Raw genomic sequence first — 18,262 nt, forward strand, 5'->3', positions numbered from 1 at the left:
AGAAGGGGTGTATTAAAAGACCAAAAGCAGCTGCCCATTAATGAGGGCACATTAACGACATTGCTTTTGGCTCTTTTCCAATGTCTTGTGCTGCTAGCTGATGCCACCTACACCACACCAGGGCCTGAGTGACCGGCTGGGGCCACTTACACCACATCAGGGCCTGTGGCTCTGGCTGAGGCCACTTACACCACACCAGGGCCTGTGGCTGCTGGCTTAGGCCACCTACACCACACCAGGGCCTTAGTTGCTATTGAGGCCAATTACACCACACCATGGTCTGTGGCTCTTGCTCAGGCCACTTACACCACACCAGGGCCTGTGGCTGCTGGCTGAGGCCACTTACACCACACCAGGGCCTGTGGCGGCTGGCTGAGGCCACCTACACCACACCAGGGCCTGAGTAACCGGCTGGGGCCACTTACACCACATCAAGGCCTGTGGCTCTGGCTGAGGCCAGTTACACCACAACAGGGCCTGTGGCTGCTGCCTGAGGCCACATACACCACACCAGGGCCTTAGTTGCTATTGAGGCCAATTACACCACACCAGGGTCTGTGGCTCTTGCTCAGGCCACTCACATCACACCAGGCCCTGCGCTTCTGGCCACTTACACCACACCAGGGCCTTATTTGCTATTGAGGCCACTTACACCACACCAGGGCCTGTGGCTCTTGCTCAGGCCACTTACACCACACCAGGGCCTGTGGCTCTTGCTGAGGCCACTTAGACCACACCAGGGCCTGTGGCTGCTGGCTGAGGCCACTTACACCACACCAGGGCCTGTGGCTGCTGGCTGAGGCAACCTACACCACACCAGGGCCTGTGGCTGCTTGCTGAGGCGACTTACACCACACCAGGGCCTGTTGCTGCTGGCTGAGGCCAGTTACACCACACCAGAGCCTGTGGCTGCTGGCTGAAGCCACTTACAGCACACCAGGGCCTTAGTTGCTATTGAGGCCACTTACACCACACCAGGGCCTGTGGCTCTTGCTCAGGCCACTTACACCACACCAGGGCCTGTGGCTCTTGCTCAGGCCACTCATATCACACCAGGCCCTGTGCTTCTGGCTGAGGCAACTTAGACCACACCAGGGCCTGTGGCTGCTGGCTGAGGCCACTTACACCACACCAGGGCCTGTGGCTGCTGGCTGAGGCCACCTACACCACACCAGGGCCTTAGTTGCTATTGAGGCCAATTACACCACACCAGGGTCTGTGGCTCTTGCTCAGGCCACTTACACCACACCAGGGCCTGTGGCACTGGCTGAGGCCACTTACACCACACCAGGGCCTGTGGCTGCTGGCTGAGGCCACTTACACCACACCAGGGCCTGTGGCTGCTGGCTGAGGCCACTTACACCACACCAGGGCCTGTGGCTGCTGGCTGAGGCCACTTACACCACACCAGGGCCCTTTTGCTGCTGGCTGAGGCCACTTACACCACACCAGGGCCTGTGGCTGCTGGCTGAGGCCACTCATATCACACCAGGCCCTGTGCTTCTGGCCGAGGCCATCTTCACCAAACCAGGCCCTGTGCTGCTTGCTGTGGCCATGTACAACACACCAGGCCCTGTGCTGGTTCCTGAGGCCATCTTCAACAATCCAGGGCCTGTGCTGTTGGATAAATGCCAAACTGAGCCTTTGGGTTAGGGTATTATGCAAACATGCAGGTATGGTTATAGGATTATCTTCGTAACTTCAGGTACTTGCCACCTAATCACTTGAATCCATAAATTGAGACATTGTGCTGGGGCCAGCAGCTTACGGCCATACCACCCTGAGCACGCCCGACCTCGTCTGATCTCGGAAGCTAAGCAGGGCTGGGCTTGGTTAGTACTTGGATGGGAGACTCCCTGGGAATACCTGGTGCTGTAAGCCTTTCATTTTCATGTCATTGAATCGCTTTTGATCCAGAGAAGGGGTGTATTAAAAGACCAAAAGCAGCTACCCATTAATAAGGGCACATTAATCATATTGCTTTTGGCTCTTTTCCAATGTCTTGTGCTGCTAGCTGATGCCACCTACACCACACCAGGGCCTGAGTGACCGGCTGGGGCCACTTACACCACATCAGGGGCTGTGGCTCTGGCTGAGGCCAGTTACACCACACCAGGGCCTGTGGCTGCTGGCTGAGGCCAGTTACACCACACCAGAGCCTGTGGCTGCTGGCTGAAGCCACTTACACCACACCAGGGCCTTAGTTGCTATTGAGGCCACTTACACCACACCAGGGCCTGTGGCTGCTGGCTGAGGCCACCTACACCACACCAGGGCCTGTGGCTGCTGGCTGAGGCGACTTACACCACACCAGGGCCCTTTTGCTGCTGGCTGAGGCCACTTACACCACACCAGTGCCTGTGGCTTCTGGCTGAGGCGACTTACACCACACCAGGGCCTGTGGCTGCTGGCTGAGGCCACTTACACCACACCAGGGCCTGTGGCTCTTGCTCAGGCCACTTACACCACACCAGGGCCTGTGGCACTGGCTGAGGCCACTTACACCACACCAGGGCCTGTGGCTGCTGGCTGAGGCCACTTACACCACACCAGGGCCTTATTTGCTATTGAGGCCACTTACACCACACCAGGGCCTGTGGCTCTTGCTCAGGCCACTTACACCACACCAGGGCCTGTGGCTCTTGCTCAGGCCACTCACATCACACCAGGCCCTGCGCTTCTGGCCGAGGCCATCTTCACCAAACCAGGCCCTGTGCTGCTAGCTGTGGCCATGTACAACACACCAGGCCCTGTGCTGGTTCCTGAGGCCATCTTCAACAATCCAGGGCCTGTGCTGTTGGATAAATGCTAAACTGAGCCTTTGGGTTAGGGTATTATGCAAACATGCAGGTATGGTTATAGGATTGTCTTCGTAACTTCAGGTACTTGCCACCTAATCACTTGAATCCATAAATTGAGACATTGTGCTGGGGCCAGCAGCTTACGGCCATACCACCCTGAGCACGCCCGACCTCGTCTGATCTCGGAAGCTAAGCAGGGCTGGGCTTGGTTAGTACTTGGATGGGAGACTGCCGGGGAATACCTGGTGCTGTAAGCCTTTCATTTTCATGTCATTGAACCGCTTTTGATCCAGAGAAGGGGTGTATTAAAAGACCAAAAGCAGCTGCCCATTAATAAGGGCACATTAATCACATTGCTTTTGGCTCTTTTCCAATGTCTTGTGCTGCTAGCTTATGCCACCTACACCACACCAGGGCCTGAGTGACCGGCTGGGGCCACTTACACCACATCAGGGGCTGTGGCTCTGGCTGAGTCCAGTTACACCACACCAGGGCCTGTGGGTTCTGGCTGAGGCGACTTACACCACACCAGGGCCTGTGGCTGCTGGCTGAGGCCACTTACACCACACCAGGGCCTGTGGCTCTTGCTCAGGCCACTCACATCACACCAGGCCCTGCGCTTCTGGCCGAGGCCATCTTCACCAAACCAGGCCCTGTGCTGCTAGCTGTGGCCATGTACAACACACCAGGCCCTGTGCTGGTTCCTGAGGCCATCTTCAACAATCCAGGGCCTGTGCTGTTGGATAAATGCTAAACTGAGCCTTTGGGTTAGGGTATTATGCAAACATGAAGGTAGGGTTATAGGATTGTCTTCGTAACTTCAGGTACTTGCCACCTAATCACCTGAATCCATAAATTGAGACATTGTGCTGGGGCCAGCAGCTTACGGCCAGCAGCTTACGGCCATACCACCCTGAGCACGCCTGACCTCGTCTGATCTCGGAAGCTGAGCAGGGCTGGGCTTGGTTAGTACTTGGATGGGAGACTGCCTGGGAATACCTGGTGCTGTAAGCTTTTCATTTTCATGTCATTGAACCGCTTTTGATCCAGAGAAGGGGTGTATTAAAAGACCAAAATCAGCTGCCCATTAATGAGGGCACATTAACGACATTGCTTTTGGCTCTTTTCCAATGTCTTGTGCTGCTAGCTGATGCCACCTACACCACACCAGGGCCTGAGTGACCGGCTGGGGCCACTTACACCACGTCAGGGCCTGTGGCTCTGGCTGAGGCCACTTACACCACACCAGGGCCTGTGGCTGCTGGCTTAGGCCACCTACACCACACCAGGGCCTTAGTTGCTATTGAGGCCAATTACACCACACCATGGTCTGTGGCTCTTGCTCAGGCCACTTACACCACACCAGGGCCTGTGGCTGCTGGCTGAGGCCACTTACACCACACCAGGGCCTGTGGCGGCTGGCTGAGGCCACCTACATCACACCAGGGCCTGAGTAACCGGCTGGGGCCACTTACACCACATCAGGGCCTGTGGCTCTGGCTGAGGCCAGTTACACCACAACAGGGCCTGTGGCTGCTGCCTGAGGCCACATACACCACACCAGGGCCTTAGTTGCTATTGAGGCCAATTACACCACACCAGGGTCTGTGGCTCTTGCTCAGGCCACTCACATCACACCAGGCCCTGCGCTTCTGGCCACTTACACCACACCAGGGCCTTATTTGCTATTGAGGCCACTTACACCACACCAGGGCCTGTGGCTCTTGCTCAGGCCACTTACACCACACCAGGGCCTGTGGCTCTTGCTGAGGCCACTTAGACCACACCAGGGCCTGTGGCTGCTGGCTGAGGCCACTTACACCACACCAGGGCCTGTGGCTGCTGGCTGATGCAACCTACACCACACAAGGGCCTGAGTGACCGGCTGGGGCCACTTACACCACATCAGGGCCTGTGGCTCTGGCTGAGGCCACTTTCACCACACCAGGGCCTGTGGCTGCTGGCTGAGGCCACCTACACCACACCAGGGCATTAGTTGCTATTGAGGCCAATTACACCACACCAGGGTCTGTGGCTCTTGCTCAGGCCACTTACACCACACCAGGGCCTGTGGCTCTTGCTCAGGCCACTTACACCACACCAGGGCCTGTGGCTGCTGGCTGAGGCCACCTACACCACACCAGGGCATTAGTTGCTATTGAGGCCAATTACACCACACCAGGGTCTGTGGCTCTTGCTCAGGCCACTTACACCACACCAGGGCCTGTGGCACTGGCTGAGGCCACTTACACCACACCAGGGCCTGTGGCTGCTGGCTGAGGCCACTTACACCACACCAGGGCCTGTGGCTGCTGGCTGAGGCCACTTACACCACACCAGGGCCTGTGGCTGCTGGCTGAGGCCACTTACACCACACCAGGGCCCTTTTGCTGCTGGCTGAGGCCACTTACACCACACCAGGGCCTGTGGCTGCTGGCTGAGGCCACTCATATCACACCAGGCCCTGTGCTTCTGGCCGAGGCCATCTTCACCAAACCAGGCCCTGTGCTGCTTGCTGTGGCCATGTACAACACACCAGGCCCTGTGCTGGTTCCTGAGGCCATCTTCAACAATCCAGGGCCTGTGCTGTTGGATAAATGCCAAACTGAGCCTTTGGGTTAGGGTATTATGCAAACATGCAGGTATGGTTATAGGATTATCTTCGTAACTTCAGGTACTTGCCACCTAATCACTTGAATCCATAAATTGAGACATTGTGCTGGGGCCAGCAGCTTACGGCCATACCACCCTGAGCACGCCCGACCTCGTCTGATCTCGGAAGCTAAGCAGGGCTGGGCTTGGTTAGTACTTGGATGGGAGACTCCCTGGGAATACCTGGTGCTGTAAGCCTTTCATTTTCATGTCATTGAATCGCTTTTGATCCAGAGAAGGGGTGTATTAAAAGACCAAAAGCAGCTACCCATTAATAAGGGCACATTAATCATATTGCTTTTGGCTCTTTTCCAATGTCTTGTGCTGCTAGCTGATGCCACCTACACCACACCAGGGCCTGAGTGACCGGCTGGGGCCACTTACACCACATCAGGGGCTGTGGCTCTGGCTGAGGCCAGTTACACCACACCAGGGCCTGTGGCTGCTGGCTGAGGCCAGTTACACCACACCAGAGCCTGTGGCTGCTGGCTGAAGCCACTTACACCACACCAGGGCCTTAGTTGCTATTGAGGCCACTTACACCACACCAGGGCCTGTGGCTGCTGGCTGAGGCCACCTACACCACACCAGGGCCTGTGGCTGCTGGCTGAGGCGACTTACACCACACCAGGGCCCTTTTGCTGCTGGCTGAGGCCACTTACACCACACCAGTGCCTGTGGCTTCTGGCTGAGGCGACTTACACCACACCAGGGCCTGTGGCTGCTGGCTGAGGCCACTTACACCACACCAGGGCCTGTGGCTCTTGCTCAGGCCACTTACACCACACCAGGGCCTGTGGCACTGGCTGAGGCCACTTACACCACACCAGGGCCTGTGGCTGCTGGCTGAGGCCACTTACACCACACCAGGGCCTTATTTGCTATTGAGGCCACTTACACCACACCAGGGCCTGTGGCTCTTGCTCAGGCCACTTACACCACACCAGGGCCTGTGGCTCTTGCTCAGGCCACTCACATCACACCAGGCCCTGCGCTTCTGGCCGAGGCCATCTTCACCAAACCAGGCCCTGTGCTGCTAGCTGTGGCCATGTACAACACACCAGGCCCTGTGCTGGTTCCTGAGGCCATCTTCAACAATCCAGGGCCTGTGCTGTTGGATAAATGCTAAACTGAGCCTTTGGGTTAGGGTATTATGCAAACATGCAGGTATGGTTATAGGATTGTCTTCGTAACTTCAGGTACTTGCCACCTAATCACTTGAATCCATAAATTGAGACATTGTGCTGGGGCCAGCAGCTTACGGCCATACCACCCTGAGCACGCCCGACCTCGTCTGATCTCGGAAGCTAAGCAGGGCTGGGCTTGGTTAGTACTTGGATGGGAGACTGCCTGGGAATACCTGGTGCTGTAAGCCTTTCATTTTCATGTCATTGAACCGCTTTTGATCCAGAGAAGGGGTGTATTAAAAGACCAAAAGCAGCTGCCCATTAATAAGGGCACATTAATCACATTGCTTTTGGCTCTTTTCCAATGTCTTGTGCTGCTAGCTTATGCCACCTACACCACACCAGGGCCTGAGTGACCGGCTGGGGCCACTTACACCACATCAGGGGCTGTGGCTCTGGCTGAGTCCAGTTACACCACACCAGGGCCTGTGGGTTCTGGCTGAGGCGACTTACACCACACCAGGGCCTGTGGCTGCTGGCTGAGGCCACTTACACCACACCAGGGCCTGTGGCTCTTGCTCAGGCCACTCACATCACACCAGGCCCTGCGCTTCTGGCCGAGGCCATCTTCACCAAACCAGGCCCTGTGCTGCTAGCTGTGGCCATGTACAACACACCAGGCCCTGTGCTGGTTCCTGAGGCCATCTTCAACAATCCAGGGCCTGTGCTGTTGGATAAATGCTAAACTGAGCCTTTGGGTTAGGGTATTATGCAAACATGAAGGTAGGGTTATAGGATTGTCTTCGTAACTTCAGGTACTTGCCACCTAATCACCTGAATCCATAAATTGAGACATTGTGCTGGGGCCAGCAGCTTACGGCCAGCAGCTTACGGCCATACCACCCTGAGCACGCCTGACCTCGTCTGATCTCGGAAGCTGAGCAGGGCTGGGCTTGGTTAGTACTTGGATGGGAGACTGCCTGGGAATACCTGGTGCTGTAAGCTTTTCATTTTCATGTCATTGAACCGCTTTTGATCCAGAGAAGGGGTGTATTAAAAGACCAAAATCAGCTGCCCATTAATGAGGGCACATTAACGACATTGCTTTTGGCTCTTTTCCAATGTCTTGTGCTGCTAGCTGATGCCACCTACACCACACCAGGGCCTGAGTGACCGGCTGGGGCCACTTACACCACGTCAGGGCCTGTGGCTCTGGCTGAGGCCACTTACACCACACCAGGGCCTGTGGCTGCTGGCTTAGGCCACCTACACCACACCAGGGCCTTAGTTGCTATTGAGGCCAATTACACCACACCATGGTCTGTGGCTCTTGCTCAGGCCACTTACACCACACCAGGGCCTGTGGCTGCTGGCTGAGGCCACTTACACCACACCAGGGCCTGTGGCGGCTGGCTGAGGCCACCTACATCACACCAGGGCCTGAGTAACCGGCTGGGGCCACTTACACCACATCAGGGCCTGTGGCTCTGGCTGAGGCCAGTTACACCACAACAGGGCCTGTGGCTGCTGCCTGAGGCCACATACACCACACCAGGGCCTTAGTTGCTATTGAGGCCAATTACACCACACCAGGGTCTGTGGCTCTTGCTCAGGCCACTCACATCACACCAGGCCCTGCGCTTCTGGCCACTTACACCACACCAGGGCCTTATTTGCTATTGAGGCCACTTACACCACACCAGGGCCTGTGGCTCTTGCTCAGGCCACTTACACCACACCAGGGCCTGTGGCTCTTGCTGAGGCCACTTAGACCACACCAGGGCCTGTGGCTGCTGGCTGAGGCCACTTACACCACACCAGGGCCTGTGGCTGCTGGCTGATGCAACCTACACCACACAAGGGCCTGAGTGACCGGCTGGGGCCACTTACACCACACCAGGGCCTGTGGCTGCTGGCTGAGGCCACTTACACCACACCAGGGCCTGTGGCTGCTGGCTGAGGCCACTTACACCACACCAGGGCCCTTTTGCTGCTGGCTGAGGCCACTTACACCACACCAGGGCCTGTGGCTGCTGGCTGAGGCCACTCATATCACACCAGGCCCTGTGCTTCTGGCCGAGGCCATCTTCACCAAACCAGGCCCTGTGCTGCTTGCTGTGGCCATGTACAACACACCAGGCCCTGTGCTGGTTCCTGAGGCCATCTTCAACAATCCAGGGCCTGTGCTGTTGGATAAATGCCAAACTGAGCCTTTGGGTTAGGGTATTATGCAAACATGCAGGTATGGTTATAGGATTATCTTCGTAACTTCAGGTACTTGCCACCTAATCACTTGAATCCATAAATTGAGACATTGTGCTGGGGCCAGCAGCTTACGGCCATACCACCCTGAGCACGCCCGACCTCGTCTGATCTCGGAAGCTAAGCAGGGCTGGGCTTGGTTAGTACTTGGATGGGAGACTCCCTGGGAATACCTGGTGCTGTAAGCCTTTCATTTTCATGTCATTGAATCGCTTTTGATCCAGAGAAGGGGTGTATTAAAAGACCAAAAGCAGCTACCCATTAATAAGGGCACATTAATCATATTGCTTTTGGCTCTTTTCCAATGTCTTGTGCTGCTAGCTGATGCCACCTACACCACACCAGGGCCTGAGTGACCGGCTGGGGCCACTTACACCACATCAGGGGCTGTGGCTCTGGCTGAGGCCAGTTACACCACACCAGGGCCTGTGGCTGCTGGCTGAGGCCAGTTACACCACACCAGAGCCTGTGGCTGCTGGCTGAAGCCACTTACACCACACCAGGGCCTTAGTTGCTATTGAGGCCACTTACACCACACCAGGGCCTGTGGCTGCTGGCTGAGGCCACCTACACCACACCAGGGCCTGTGGCTGCTGGCTGAGGCGACTTACACCACACCAGGGCCCTTTTGCTGCTGGCTGAGGCCACTTACACCACACCAGTGCCTGTGGCTTCTGGCTGAGGCGACTTACACCACACCAGGGCCTGTGGCTGCTGGCTGAGGCCACTTACACCACACCAGGGCCTGTGGCTCTTGCTCAGGCCACTTACACCACACCAGGGCCTGTGGCACTGGCTGAGGCCACTTACACCACACCAGGGCCTGTGGCTGCTGGCTGAGGCCACTTACACCACACCAGGGCCTTATTTGCTATTGAGGCCACTTACACCACACCAGGGCCTGTGGCTCTTGCTCAGGCCACTTACACCACACCAGGGCCTGTGGCTCTTGCTCAGGCCACTCACATCACACCAGGCCCTGCGCTTCTGGCCGAGGCCATCTTCACCAAACCAGGCCCTGTGCTGCTAGCTGTGGCCATGTACAACACACCAGGCCCTGTGCTGGTTCCTGAGGCCATCTTCAACAATCCAGGGCCTGTGCTGTTGGATAAATGCTAAACTGAGCCTTTGGGTTAGGGTATTATGCAAACATGCAGGTATGGTTATAGGATTGTCTTCGTAACTTCAGGTACTTGCCACCTAATCACTTGAATCCATAAATTGAGACATTGTGCTGGGGCCAGCAGCTTACGGCCATACCACCCTGAGCACGCCCGACCTCGTCTGATCTCGGAAGCTAAGCAGGGCTGGGCTTGGTTAGTACTTGGATGGGAGACTGCCTGGGAATACCTGGTGCTGTAAGCCTTTCATTTTCATGTCATTGAACCGCTTTTGATCCAGAGAAGGGGTGTATTAAAAGACCAAAAGCAGCTGCCCATTAATAATGGCACATTAATCACATTGCTTTTGGCTCTTTTCCAATGTCTTGTGCTGCTAGCTTATGCCACCTACACCTCACCAGGGCCTGAGTGACCGGCTGGGGCCACTTACACCACATCAGGGGCTGTGGCTCTGGCTGAGTCCAGTTACACCACACCAGGGCCTGTGGGTTCTGGCTGAGGCGACTTACACCACACCAGGGCCTGTGGCTGCTGGCTGAGGCCACTTACACCACACCAGGGCCTGTGGCTCTTGCTCAGGCCACTCACATCACACCAGGCCCTGCGCTTCTGGCCGAGGCCATCTTCACCAAACCAGGCCCTGTGCTGCTAGCTGTGGCCATGTACAACACACCAGGCCCTGTGCTGGTTCCTGAGGCCATCTTCAACAATCCAGGGCCTGTGCTGTTGGATAAATGCTAAACTGAGCCTTTGGGTTAGGGTATTATGCAAACATGAAGGTAGGGTTATAGGATTGTCTTCGTAACTTCAGGTACTTGCCACCTAATCACCTGAATCCATAAATTGAGACATTGTGCTGGGGCCAGCAGCTTACGGCCAGCAGCTTACGGCCATACCACCCTGAGCACGCCTGACCTCGTCTGATCTCGGAAGCTGAGCAGGGCTGGGCTTGGTTAGTACTTGGATGGGAGACTGCCTGGGAATACCTTGTGCTGTAAGCTTTTCATTTTCATGTCATTGAACCGCTTTTGATCCAGAGAAGGGGTGTATTAAAAGACCAAAATCAGCTGCCCATTAATGAGGGCACATTAACGACATTGCTTTTGGCTCTTTTCCAATGTCTTGTGCTGCTAGCTGATGCCACCTACACCACACCAGGGCCTGAGTGACCGGCTGGGGCCACTTACACCACGTCAGGGCCTGTGGCTCTGGCTGAGGCCACTTACACCACACCAGGGCCTGTGGCTGCTGGCTTAGGCCACCTACACCACACCAGGGCCTTAGTTGCTATTGAGGCCAATTACACCACACCATGGTCTGTGGCTCTTGCTCAGGCCACTTACACCACACCAGGGCCTGTGGCTGCTGGCTGAGGCCACTTACACCACACCAGGGCCTGTGGCGGCTGGCTGAGGCCACCTACATCACACCAGGGCCTGAGTAACCGGCTGGGGCCACTTACACCACATCAGGGCCTGTGGCTCTGGCTGAGGCCAGTTACACCACAACAGGGCCTGTGGCTGCTGCCTGAGGCCACATACACCACACCAGGGCCTTAGTTGCTATTGAGGCCAATTACACCACACCAGGGTCTGTGGCTCTTGCTCAGGCCACTCACATCACACCAGGCCCTGCGCTTCTGGCCACTTACACCACACCAGGGCCTTATTTGCTATTGAGGCCACTTACACCACACCAGGGCCTGTGGCTCTTGCTCAGGCCACTTACACCACACCAGGGCCTGTGGCTCTTGCTGAGGCCACTTAGACCACACCAGGGCCTGTGGCTGCTGGCTGAGGCCACTTACACCACACCAGGGCCTGTGGCTGCTGGCTGATGCAACCTACACCACACAAGGGCCTGAGTGACCGGCTGGGGCCACTTACACCACATCAGGGCCTGTGGCTCTGGCTGAGGCCACTTTCACCACACCAGGGCCTGTGGCTGCTGGCTGAGGCCACCTACACCACACCAGGGCATTAGTTGCTATTGAGGCCAATTACACCACACCAGGGTCTGTGGCTCTTGCTCAGGCCACTTACACCACACCAGGGCCTGTGGCTCTTGCTCAGGCCACTTACACCACACCAGGGCCTGTGGCTGCTGGCTGAGGCCAGTTACACCACACCAGAGCCTGTGGCTGCTGGCTGAAGCCACTTACACCACACCAGGGCCTTAGTTGCTATTGAGGCCACTTACACCACACCAGGGCCTGTGGCTGCTGGCTGAGGCCACCTACACCACACCAGGGCCTGTGGCTGCTGGCTGAGGCGACTTACACCACACCAGGGCCCTTTTGCTGCTGGCTGAGGCCACTTACACCACACCAGTGCCTGTGGCTTCTGGCTGAGGCGACTTACACCACACCAGGGCCTGTGGCTGCTGGCTGAGGCCACTTACACCACACCAGGGCCTGTGGCTCTTGCTCAGGCCACTTACACCACACCAGGGCCTGTGGCACTGGCTGAGGCCACTTACACCACACCAGGGCCTGTGGCTGCTGGCTGAGGCCACTTACACCACACCAGGGCCTTATTTGCTATTGAGGCCACTTACACCACACCAGGGCCTGTGGCTCTTGCTCAGGCCACTTACACCACACCAGGGCCTGTGGCTCTTGCTCAGGCCACTCACATCACACCAGGCCCTGCGCTTCTGGCCGAGGCCATCTTCACCAAACCAGGCCCTGTGCTGCTAGCTGTGGCCATGTACAACACACCAGGCCCTGTGCTGGTTCCTGAGGCCATCTTCAACAATCCAGGGCCTGTGCTGTTGGATAAATGCTAAACTGAGCCTTTGGGTTAGGGTATTATGCAAACATGCAGGTATGGTTATAGGATTGTCTTCGTAACTTCAGGTACTTGCCACCTAATCACTTGAATCCATAAATTGAGACATTGTGCTGGGGCCAGCAGCTTACGGCCATACCACCCTGAGCACGCCCGACCTCGTCTGATCTCGGAAGCTAAGCAGGGCTGGGCTTGGTTAGTACTTGGATGGGAGACTGCCTGGGAATACCTGGTGCTGTAAGCCTTTCATTTTCATGTCATTGAACCGCTTTTGATCCAGAGAAGGGGTGTATTAAAAGACCAAAAGCAGCTGCCCATTAATAATGGCACATTAATCACATTGCTTTTGGCTCTTTTCCAATGTCTTGTGCTGCTAGCTTATGCCACCTACACCACACCAGGGCCTGAGTGACCGGCTGGGGCCACTTACACCACATCAGGGGCTGTGGCTCTGGCTGAGTCCAGTTACACCACACCAGGGCCTGTGGGTTCTGGCTGAGGCGACTTACACCACACCAGGGCCTGTGGCTGCTGGCTGAGGCCACTTACACCACACCAGGGCCTGTGGCTCTTGCTCAGGCCACTCACATCACACCAGGCCCTGCGCTTCTGGCCGAGGCCATCTTCACCAAACCAGGCCCTGTGCTGCTAGCTGTGGCCATGTACAACACACCAGGCCCTGTGCTGGTTCCTGAGGCCATCTTCAACAATCCAGGGCCTGTGCTGTTGGATAAATGCTAAACTGAGCCTTTGGGTTAGGGTATTATGCAAACATGAAGGTAGGGTTATAGGATTGTCTTCGTAACTTCAGGTACTTGCCACCTAATCACCTGGGCATTAGTTGCTATTGAGGCCAATTACACCACACCAGGGTCTGTGGCTCTTGCTCAGGCCACTTACACCACACCAGGGCCTGTGGCTCTTGCTCAGGCCACTTACACCACACCAGGGCCTGTGGCACTGGCTGAGGCCACTTACACCACACCAGGGCCTGTGGCTGCTGGCTGAGACCACTTACACCTCACCAGGGCCTGTGGCTGCTGGCTGAGGCCACTTACACCACACCAGGGCCTGTGGCTGGTGGCTGAGGCCACCTACACCACACCAGGGCCTGTGGCTGCTGGCTGAGGCGACTTACACCACACCAGGGCCCTTTTGCTGCTGGCTGAGGCCACTTACACCACACCAGTGCCTGTGGCTTCTGTCTGATTCCACTTACACCACACCAGGGCCTGTGGCTCTTGCTCAGGCCACTCATATCACACCAGGCCCTGTGCTTCTGGCTGAGGCCATCTTCACCAAACCAGGCCCTGTGCTGCTTGCTGTGGCCATGTACAACACACCAGGCCCTGTGCTGGTTCCTGAGGCCATCTTCAACAATCCAGGGCCTGTGCTGTTGGATAAATGCCAAACTGAGCCTTTGGGTTAGGGTATTATGCAAACATGCAGGTATGGTTATAGGATTGTCTTCGTAACTTCAGGTACTTGCCACCTAATCACTTGAATCCATAAATTGAGACATTGTGCTGGGGCCAGCAGCTTACGGCCATACCACCCTAAGCACCCCCGACCGGGTCTGATCTCGGAAGCTAAGCAGGGCTGGGCTTGGTTAGTACTTGGATGGGAGACTGCCTGGGAATACCTGGTGCTGTAAGCCTTTCATTTTCATGTCATTGAACCGCTTTTGATCCAGAGAAGGGGTGTATTAAAAGACCAAAAGCAGCTCCCCATTAATGAGGGCACATTAACGACATTGCTTTTGGCTCTTTTCCAATGTCTTGTGCTGCTAGCTGATGCCACCTACACCACACCAGGGCCTGAGTGACCGGCTGGGGCCACTTACACCACATCAGGGCCTGTTGCTCTGGCTGAGGCCAGTTACACCACAACAGGGCCTGTGGCTGCTGGCTGAGGCCACATACACCACACCAGGGCCTTAGTTGCTATTGAGGCCATTTACACCACACCAGGGTCTGTGGCTCTTGCTCAGGCCACTTACACCACACCAGGGCCTGTGGCACTGGCTCAGGCCGCTTAGACCACACCAGGGCCTGTGGCTGCTGGCTGAGGCGACTTACACCACACCAGGGCCTGTGGCTCTTGCTCAGGCCACTTACACCACACCAGGGCCTGTGGCTCTTGCTCAGGCCACTCACATCACACCAGGCCCTGCTCTTCTGGCCGAGGCCATCTTCACCAAACCAGGCCCTGTGCTGCTAGCTGTGGCCATGTACAACACACCAGGCCCTGTGCTGGTTCCTGAGGCCATCTTCAACAATCCAGGGCCTGTGCTGTTGGATAAATGCTAAACTGAGCCTTTGGGTTAGGGTATTATGCAAACATGCAGGTATGGTTATAGGATTGTCTTCGTAACTTCAGGTACTTGCCACCTAATCACTTGAATCCATAAATTGAGACATTGTGCTGGGGCCAGCAGCTTACGGCTATACCACCCTGAGCACGCCCGACCTAGTCTGATCTCGGAAGCTAAGCAGGGCTGGGCTTGGTTAGTACTTGGATGGGAGACTGCCTGGGAATACCTGGTGCTGTAAGCCTTTCATTTTCATGTCATTGAACCGCTTTTGATCCAGAGAAGGGGTGTATTAAAAGACCAAAAGCAGCTGCCCATTAATGAGGGCACATTAACGACATTGCTTTTGGCTGTTTTCCAATGTCTTGTGCTGCTAGCTGATGCCACTTACACCACACCAGGGCCTGTGGCTGCTGGCTGATGCCACTTACACCACACCAGGGCCTGTGGCTGCTGGCTGAGGCCACCTACACCACACCAGGGCCTTAGTTGCTATTGAGGCCAATTACACCACACCAGGGTCTGTGGCTCTTGCTCAGGCCACTTACACCACACCAGGGCCTGTGGCACTGGCTGAGGCCACTTACACCACACCAGGGCCTGTGGCTGCTGGCTGAGGCCACCTACACCACACCAGGGCCTTAGTTGCTATTGAGGCCAATTACACCACACAAGGGCCTGTGGCTGCTGGCTGAGGCCACCTACACCACACCAGGGCCTGTGGCTGCTGGCTGAGGCCACTTACAACACACCAGGGCCTGTGGCTGCTGGCTGAGGCCACCTACACCACACCAGGGCCTGTGGCTGCTGGCTGAGGCCACTTACAACACACCAGGGTCTGTGGCTCTTGCTCAGGCCACTCATATCACACCAGGCCCTGTGCTTCTGGCCGAGGCCATCTTCACCAAACCAGGCCCTGTGCTGCTTGCTGTGGCCATGTACAACACACCAGGCCTTGTGCTGGTTCCTGACGCCATCTTCAACAATCCAGGGCCTGTGCTGTTGGATAAATGCCAAACTGAGCCTTTGGGTTAGGGTATTATGCAAACATGCAGTTATGGTTATAGGATTGTCTTCGTAACTTCAGGTACTTGCCACCTAATCACTTGAATTCATAAATTGAGACATTGTGCTGGGGCCAGCAGCTTACGGCCATACCACCCTGAGCACGCCCGACCTCGTCTGATCTCGGAAGCTAAGCAGGGCTGGGCTTGGTTAGTACTTGGATGGGAGACTGCCTGGGAATACCTGGTGCTGTAAGCCTTTCATTTTCATGTCATTGAACCGCTTTTGATCCAGAGAAGGGGTGTATTAAAAGACCAAAAGCAGCTGCCCATTAATGAGGGCACATTAACGACACTGCTTTTGGCTCTTTTCCAATGTCTTGTGCTGCTAGCTGATGCCACTTACACCACACCAGGGCCTAAGTGACCGGCTGGGGCCACTTACACCACATCAGGGCCTGTGGCTGCTGGCTGAGGCCACTTACACCACACCAGGGCCTGTGGCTGCTGGCTGAGGCCACTTACACCACACCAGGGCCTGTGGCTGCTGGCTGAGGCCACCTACACCACACCAGGGCCTGTGGCTGCTGGCTGAGGCCACTTACACCACACCAGGGCCCTTTTGCTGCTGGCTGAGGCCACTTACACCACACCAGTGCCTGTGGCTGCTGGCTGAGGCCACCTACACCACACCAGGGCCTGTGGCTGCTGGCTGAGGCGACTTACACCACACCAGGGCCCTTTTGCTGCTGGCTGAGGCCACTTACACCACACCAGGGCCTGTGGCACTGGCTGAGGCGACTTACACCACACCAGAGCCTGTGGCTGCTGGCTGAGGCCACCTACACCACACCAGGGCCTTAGTTGCTATTGAGGCCACTTACACCACACCAGGGCCTGTGGCTCTGGCTGAGGCCACTTACACCACACCAGGGCCTTATTTGCTATTGAGGCCAGTTACACCACACCAGGGCCTGTGGCTCTGGCTGAGGCCACTTACACCACACCAGGGCCTGTGGCTGCTGGCTGAGGCCACTTACACCACACCAGGGCCCTCTTGCTGCTGGCTGAGGCCACTTACACCACACCAGTGCCTGTGGCTTCTGGCTGAGGCGACTTACACCACACCAGGGCCTGTGGCTGCTGGCTGAGGCCAATTACACCACACCAGGCTCTGTGGCTCTTGCTCAGGCCACTTACACCACACCAGGGCCTGTGGCACTGGCTGAGGCCACTTACACCACACCAGGGCCTGTGGCTGCTGGCTGAGGCCACTTACACCACACCAGGGCTTGTGGCTGCTGGCTGAGGCCAATTACACCACACCAGGGCCTGTGGCTGCTGGCTGAGGCCACCTACACCACACCAGGGCCTGTGGCTGCTGGCTGAGGCGACTTACACCACACCAGAGCCTGTGGCTGCTGGCTGAGGCCACCTACACCACACCAGGGCCTGTGACTGCTGGCTGAGGCCACTTACACCACACCAGGGCCTTAGTTGCTATTGAGGCCACTTACACCACACCAGGGCCTGTGGCTCTGGCTGAGGCCACTTACACCACACCAGGGCCTTATTTGCTATTGAGGCCAGTTACACCACACCAGGGCCTGTGGCTCTGGCTGAGGCCACTTACACCACACCAGGGCCTGTGGCTGCTGGCTGATTCCACTTACACCACACCAGGGCCTGTGGCTCTTGCGCAGGCCACTCACATCACACCAGGCCCTGCGCTTCTGGCCGAGGCCATCTTCACCAAACCAGGCCCTGTGCTGCTTGCTGTGGCCATGTACAACACACCAGGCCCTGTGCTGGTTCCTGAGGCCATCTTCAACAATCCAGGGCCTGTGCTGTTGGATAAATGCCAAACTGAGCCTTTGGGTTAGGGTATTATGCAAACATGCAGGTATGGTTATAGGATTGTCTTCGTAACTTCAGGTACTTGCCACCTAATCACTTGAATCCATAAATTGAGACATTGTGCTGGGGCCAGCAGCTTACGGCCATACCACCCTGAGCACGCCCGACCTCGTCTGATCTCGGAAGCTAAGCAGGGCTGGGCTTGGTTAGTACTTGGATGGGGGAATACCTGGTGCTGTAAGCCTTTCTTTTTCCTGTCATTGAACCGCTTTTGATCCAGAGAAGGGGTGTATTAAAAGACCAAAAGCAGCTGCCCATTAATGAGGGCACATTAACGA

The 18,262-nt window shown here is 56.5% G+C and overlaps 8 non-coding genes and 6 pseudogenes across 8 annotated transcripts; all 14 read left to right on the forward strand.

Moving 5' to 3' along the window:
- Positions 1 to 1,762: 1,762 nt before the first annotated feature.
- Positions 1,763 to 1,881, forward strand: LOC147329078 (5S ribosomal RNA). The gene has a single exon (XR_015129518.1). It is a non-coding gene; the product is annotated as a 5S ribosomal RNA (ribosomal RNA).
- A 1,058-nt stretch (positions 1,882 to 2,939) lies between these two features.
- LOC147329079 (5S ribosomal RNA) lies at positions 2,940 to 3,058 on the forward strand. The gene has a single exon (XR_015129635.1). It is a non-coding gene; the product is annotated as a 5S ribosomal RNA (ribosomal RNA).
- Positions 3,059 to 3,696: 638 nt separating this feature from the next.
- LOC147329080 (5S ribosomal RNA) lies at positions 3,697 to 3,815 on the forward strand (annotated as a pseudogene).
- A 1,717-nt stretch (positions 3,816 to 5,532) lies between these two features.
- On the forward strand, positions 5,533 to 5,651 carry LOC147329081 (5S ribosomal RNA). The gene has a single exon (XR_015129531.1). It is a non-coding gene; the product is annotated as a 5S ribosomal RNA (ribosomal RNA).
- A 1,058-nt stretch (positions 5,652 to 6,709) lies between these two features.
- Positions 6,710 to 6,828, forward strand: LOC147329082 (5S ribosomal RNA). The gene has a single exon (XR_015129374.1). It is a non-coding gene; the product is annotated as a 5S ribosomal RNA (ribosomal RNA).
- A 638-nt stretch (positions 6,829 to 7,466) lies between these two features.
- On the forward strand, positions 7,467 to 7,585 carry LOC147329083 (5S ribosomal RNA; annotated as a pseudogene).
- Positions 7,586 to 8,911: 1,326 nt separating this feature from the next.
- On the forward strand, positions 8,912 to 9,030 carry LOC147329084 (5S ribosomal RNA). Its single transcript, XR_015129544.1, has one exon. It is a non-coding gene; the product is annotated as a 5S ribosomal RNA (ribosomal RNA).
- Positions 9,031 to 10,088: 1,058 nt separating this feature from the next.
- Positions 10,089 to 10,207, forward strand: LOC147329085 (5S ribosomal RNA). The gene has a single exon (XR_015129375.1). It is a non-coding gene; the product is annotated as a 5S ribosomal RNA (ribosomal RNA).
- A 638-nt stretch (positions 10,208 to 10,845) lies between these two features.
- LOC147329086 (5S ribosomal RNA) lies at positions 10,846 to 10,964 on the forward strand (annotated as a pseudogene).
- A 1,913-nt stretch (positions 10,965 to 12,877) lies between these two features.
- LOC147329087 (5S ribosomal RNA) lies at positions 12,878 to 12,996 on the forward strand. Its single transcript, XR_015129376.1, has one exon. It is a non-coding gene; the product is annotated as a 5S ribosomal RNA (ribosomal RNA).
- Positions 12,997 to 14,290: 1,294 nt separating this feature from the next.
- On the forward strand, positions 14,291 to 14,409 carry LOC147329088 (5S ribosomal RNA; annotated as a pseudogene).
- Positions 14,410 to 15,188: 779 nt separating this feature from the next.
- LOC147329089 (5S ribosomal RNA) lies at positions 15,189 to 15,307 on the forward strand (annotated as a pseudogene).
- A 900-nt stretch (positions 15,308 to 16,207) lies between these two features.
- Positions 16,208 to 16,326, forward strand: LOC147329090 (5S ribosomal RNA). Its single transcript, XR_015129377.1, has one exon. It is a non-coding gene; the product is annotated as a 5S ribosomal RNA (ribosomal RNA).
- A 1,733-nt stretch (positions 16,327 to 18,059) lies between these two features.
- Positions 18,060 to 18,168, forward strand: LOC147329091 (5S ribosomal RNA; annotated as a pseudogene).
- Positions 18,169 to 18,262: the final 94 nt, after the last annotated feature.

Source organism: Aulonocara sp. 'chitande type north' Nkhata Bay, linkage group LG5 (genome assembly GCF_057382095.1).
Source record: "Aulonocara sp. 'chitande type north' Nkhata Bay isolate Kocher_YH1m ecotype deep benthic linkage group LG5, A_spYH_male_GT1.1, whole genome shotgun sequence".
In the NCBI taxonomy this organism is placed as follows: Eukaryota; Metazoa; Chordata; class Actinopteri; order Cichliformes; family Cichlidae; genus Aulonocara; species Aulonocara sp. 'chitande type north' Nkhata Bay.